A 6,000-nucleotide genomic window follows, 5' to 3' on the forward strand; every position below is an offset into this window, starting at 1 on the left:
TGGGTTTGAACTGCTGGTCTGTGGTTACCAGCCCAGTGTCTAATCCACAGTGCCACCAGGGCTCCTTACAAAACATAAACCAGATCAGACATGTTTTTTAAACCTGCCATGATTCCCTTACAGTTACCCCGCTCATGAGGCCATTCCTGACCTATCCCCCAACTTCCCTGCAGTCGCTCTCCGGGTGACATCCTCTAATCCTGAGATCTGATGCCTCGCCTAGGCTATATTCTTTCCCTTGTAAGCCTTGGTAAGTACTCTTCCTCCTAACATCACCTGGGGGCTGTCTTTGGCCTCCCCTGTTCAGTCTCTATAAGGCCCTGGTGGCACAAATGGTTTGGCTGGTAACTGAAAGGTTGGAGGTTTGAAGCTGTGCAGCAACACCGTCACCAGAAGAAAGACCTGGGAGTCAGCTTTCGTAAAGATTTTTTGTTGTTGTTGTTGTTGTTGTTAAGTGCCATCGAGTCGGTTCCGACCCATAGCGACCCTGTACAGGGTTTCAGAGCAGCTCAACTCTGTCATACGTGGGGTCAGAATGGACTTGATGGCACAAGACAACCATCACTCCCTTATCCTACCACCTCAGGAATCTGCAGTACTGCCCGGTCACCATGGTAGAACCCTTACCTGTGTGTCCACCCATGACTCTCTGTCCATGAGAACGGAAGGTCTGCGAGAAGATGGAACTTTTCTGGCTCTCTGCTTCACTCATTGAAAAATCTCAGGCATCCAAAACATGCCTGGCACCATAAATATGTGTTGATTGACTGAACAAGTTGAGTGAGTTACAGATTTAACACAGTCGTAGTGGTTACGAATTGGGCTGTGAACTGCAAGGTCAGCAGTTCAAAACTACCAGCTGCTCCACGGGAGAAAGATGAGGCTTTCTGCTCCCATAAAGATTTATAGCCTCGGAAACCCTGTACAGGGTCGCTATGGGTCGGAACCAACTCCACGGAGGCACATAACAACAACAACAAACCCAAAGACTCCTGGTATAGTGCTGAAAGTTAATGCACTGAACTGCAAAGTCGGTGGTTCAAACTTACCAGCTGCTCCTCCAAAATGCTATACAGGGTTTCTATGGGTTGGAACCAACCCAAGCCATGAGTCTTGGTGTGGCTCTGTGGGTTAATGCACTGGAGTGTAAAGTCAGCTTGAACCACAAGGTCAGCAGTTCAAGCTCACTAGCCACTCCTTGGAAACCGTTGACAGGGTCACTATGGGTCGGGATCGACTCCACAGCACTTAACAACAACAACAAACACAACAACAACAAAACATGGTATTTTCAATCACCTCATATGCATGTGAAAGCTCGACAGTGATTAGAAGATTGAAAAGAAATTGATTGATGCCTTTGGGTTATAGTGTTGGCAAAGAATATTGAATATACTATGGATTGCCAAAACAAATCTGCCTTGGAAGAAGAAGAGTCAGAGTGCTCCCTAAAAGTGAGCAAGCTAAGACTTCATCGCACATGCTTTGGACATGTGATCATGAGAGACCTGGAGAAGAAGAAACATGCTTTATTTAGAAAGTAGAGGGTGAACAAAAAGGAGAAAGACCTTCAGTGAGATGGACTGACAGAGCGGCTGCAATAATGGACTGAGACCTAGTAACAATTGTGGGGATGCTGCAGAACCTGACAGTGTTTCATTCTGTGTGTTGCCCATATGGTCCCTAGGAGTTGGAACTGACTCAAGAACACCTAATACCAGCAACTGTCAGCTAGAACAACAAAACCATTGTTTTTGTAAGCCTGACTCACATGTGTCAATAAACCTACAAGGCTAAATACTCTGTGCTAATTTGCTTTCTGGACCTTCTAATGTGCTGTGGTCAGAGCTGTCATCATTACAATGATGCTTTCAATCACATGGTTTCTTCTGCACAGAATACAAGCATGTGCTTCTCTTTTCGTTGCCGCACATACCTTTTTTATAGTCTGTGATTTTGTCCATATTTTTGGTGTTTTAACTATGCTATGAAGGAGCTCTGGTAGCGTAGTGATTACGAATTGGGCTGCGAACCTTAAGGTCAGCGGTTCGAAACTACCAGCCACTCCGCGGGAGAAAGATGAGGCTTTCTGCTCCCATAAAGATTTACACCCTCAGAAACCCTGTACAGGGTCGCTATGGGTCGGAACTGACTCGACGGCACTTAACAACAACAACAATCATGGCAATTAGTATTTGTGAACCTTTATCAATCACTTTTTTGAGAACTAAGTAGTGACTAAAGGGAAAAAAAAAACAAAAGCCAACTCATAGCGACCGTATATAAAATGTTTCTGAGGCTGTAAATCTTTACAGGAGCAGAAAGCCTCATCTCTCTCCTGAAAACCGGCTGGTAGGTTTGAACTACTGACCTTGCAGTTAGCAGTTCAGTGCTTGTCCTACAGTATCACCAGGGATCCTTAGTGATTAAAGGAAAAGGAGAAAAACTTAAAAAAGGTTTCCACTCTGTTATTAATAATGCTGTAACTAATAATGTAATGCAATGTAATTTTACAAAACTCTGGTAGCGTAGTGGTTACGAATCCGGCTGCGAACTGCAAGGTCAGCAGTTCGAAACTACCAGCTGCTCTGCGGGAAAAAGATGAGGCTTTCTACTCCCGTAAAGATTTACAGCCTCAGAAACCCTGTACAGGGTCGTTATGGGTCTGAACCAACTCAACGGCACTTAACAACAACAACAACAACATTTTGTTGTTAGTATTCATGTTATCTAAGAAATATGACATTTAAGCAATCGACAACTATATTTTGATTATAATTGATAATAAACTTACACATATCAATTGATTATCTAGCTCTTTAATAACTAATTAGAGAAATTGACAGTTTAAAGCATGAAGTAGGGGTAAAGCTATGATGCATGATTAGAAATATAACTTAAATCTTAAATTCAATTTAAAGAAACTTTGTCTTTTCAAGTTTTCTTTAAAAAATCACTGTTTCACAAACTTGTACCTGATTTTAATTAAGTTGTCAGAGTTCAAGTTTTAATTGTAGTTTAAAAATAATGACATTAAAATTGACATTTGTTAAAACTAGTATCTGAAAGATTTATAATGAACATTTTATTGTTTCTTTCCCCCAAATATTGCTAATTTATAGTGTGTGTGTGCCCTGCCATTAAGTCGGTTCTGATTCATTGTGACCCCATAGAGGTTCTCTGAGACTGTTCAAACCTACCACCCATTCTACAGGAGAAAGAGAAGGCTCTCTACTTTCTTAAAGGTATATAGTCTTGGAAACTCTAGGGAACAGGCAGTGTTTTTAAGAAACACTGGTGTCATTGTAGGATAAGCAGAGGACTGCTAACCACAAGGTCGGCAGTTCAAACCCACCAACTGCTGTGAGGGAGAAAGATGAGACTTTCTGCTCCTGTAAGCATTTTTAGTCTCAGAAACCCTATATGGGGTTGTTATGAGACAGAACTGACTCAATGGCACCTAACAACAACAACAACATTGTCATTACATTTCATAATAGACAGAAATTGTGATTTACGTGTAATGTTAAGTACAAAAAACACCATAAAGATTCTATGTGGGGTGGTATGGGAGGAGGTCTGTGGGGGAGGTGACACCATGAACGACCACACTGGGTGACCACCACTCCAGTAACACCATGGCCCCATGAGGGATGGCGAGGACATCACATCTGGTCTCTCACTCCTAGTCAGTCTTTCTCTCCTCACCAACAACCTACCAGGTGTAGTTTCTGCTGGCTCATCCTGTCTGAATGGGACCTCCCCTACATCTTTGCCCCTTCCTGCCTGAACAGTCCTCACCATCTATGGAACTACACTGGGGAATATGGTTTCCTGGAGAAAAGTAAAGAACATACCCACTTATTATTTTCAAAATATTATTCCCATTCCAAACACAATGCTATGTTCGCACTACATGCAGCCCAAATGGTGACAGAATGTGCCAGATGGAGGCGGGTTTCCCAGTTGCTCATTCACACAGAGAAGCGTGGTAGGAGAGTTGAGTCACCACATGATGCCCAGCAGCGTGGAACGTCACACTCCAAGACTCGGAGCCAGATTCCCATGGCAAGCGGTGAATGCCCATCAGCAAAACACCATGTGTCACATTGAGCATGGGGTGGTCAGCATGGGGCCAGCACACACAGAGCTGGCCCACACAGGTGTAGATGGGTATTCTTTTTCTTTACTCGTCCCAAGAACACTCCAAACAAATGAAGCCCATTACCCTCGAGTCAAGTCCAACTCATCGTACTCTTCATGTATTATAGAGTAGAACGCCTCCATTGAGTTTCTTGTCTGTAATCTTTATAGAAGGAAATTTCCAGGCTTTTCTTCCCCAGTGCTGCTGGGTAGCTTTGAACTACCAATCTTAAGGATAGTCGTCCAACACAAAGTACTTGCACCACTTTGTTGTTGTTGTTAAGTGCCGTCAAGTCGATTCCAAACCATAGTGACTCTGTATAGGGTTTCCAAGGAGCAAGTGGTGAGTTTGAACTGCTGACCTTGAAGTTCAAACAGCTTTGCAGTCTGGTGCATTAACCCACAGTACCACACCAGGAGTCCTTGCACCAACTAGGCACCTACAAAAACAGGAGGAGAGAAAATGACCATCTCCACTTGGCAGGAAGCATGAAGTTTGACACAACCCTGCTTGCTGAAAATGAAGAGGGCTTGAAACACTGACAGATTAAGTGCCAAGACTGCAGCCTTCAATATGGAGTACACCTCAACAGAAAGAAAACAAAAATCCTTACAAGTAGACCAGTATGCAACGTTATGATCCACAGAGACAAGACTTGACATTGTCAAGGGTTCCCACTTCATTTGGCTGTATAATCAATGCCCATGGAAACAGTAGTCAAGAAATCAAACACATTGCATTGGGCAAATTTGCTGCAAAAGGCCTCTTCAAAGTGTTAAAAAGCTAAGATGTCACTTTGAGACTGAGTTGAGATTTGCTTAACCCAGGCAAGTCCTATGCATAAGAAAGTTAGACCATGAATAAGCAAGAATGGAAAATAATGTACGTCTCTGAATGACGGTATTGGTGAAGAGTATTGAATCCACTGTGAACTACCACAAAAATGAACACCAGAATGTTCCTTAAAAGTGAGGATTGTTGTTAAGTGTTAAGTGCCATCGAATCAGTTCCAACTCATGTATAGGGTTTCCAAGGAGCTGCTGGTGAGCTTGAAGCATCAACCTTGCAGTTCAAACTGACCTTGCAGTCCAACGCATTAACCCACAGCTCCACACCAGGACTTTAGCTTACGTTCTTTGGACATGTTATCTGAAAGGACCAGTCTCTGGGAAAGGACACCGTGTTTGGTGAATTAGAGGGTCAGTGAAAAATAGAACGACCCTCAGTAAGATGGACTGACCCCATGGTTCCAACAACGGCCTTGAATATGGCACAAACTTTGGGGACAGTGCAGACCAGGAAGTGCTCTGTCCTCATGAACAAACGGTCACTATGAGTTGGAACTGCCATGACCACCACCAATTTTGCGGTTGGTGAAATTGAGGCCTAGAGAGATCAAGTGACTTGCCCACAGCCAAAGCAGGTCAAGACGAAAGCGCCAAATCGGACCCCAGTTGACCTGGAGGGCTGAGAGTTGCAAGCCTTAGACTCTGGGCACACCACCATCAGGAATGAACTGACCCTCCTCCACTGTGGGGCGCCCTCCCCATGCCCCAGCCCGCTGCTGGGCAGTGTGATTGTCCTCACCTGGAGATCCCGTCTGCCCTTCAGGATTGATTACTTGCTGGCTCCTTTCCTCTCCAGTTGGCCACTTCAAGGAGTAGAAATCAGGGCATCTGCCAGGCAGCTCGGAGAGACTCCCTCCTCTCAGGTCTGCCTGCCGGGCCTGTCTGGGCTGCATAATTAAAAGCTAGCTCTTTGTTCCCCAAACAGATAAATCCGGGACATCGGCAAATGTCCTAAGCTGCCTTTGTGGAGAAGACTGGATGTCAGGGGCTCACTTACCCACAGGCCTG

Source organism: Chrysochloris asiatica, unplaced genomic scaffold (genome assembly GCF_000296735.1).
Source record: "Chrysochloris asiatica unplaced genomic scaffold, ChrAsi1.0 scaffold00025, whole genome shotgun sequence".
Taxonomy (NCBI): domain Eukaryota; kingdom Metazoa; phylum Chordata; class Mammalia; order Afrosoricida; family Chrysochloridae; genus Chrysochloris; species Chrysochloris asiatica.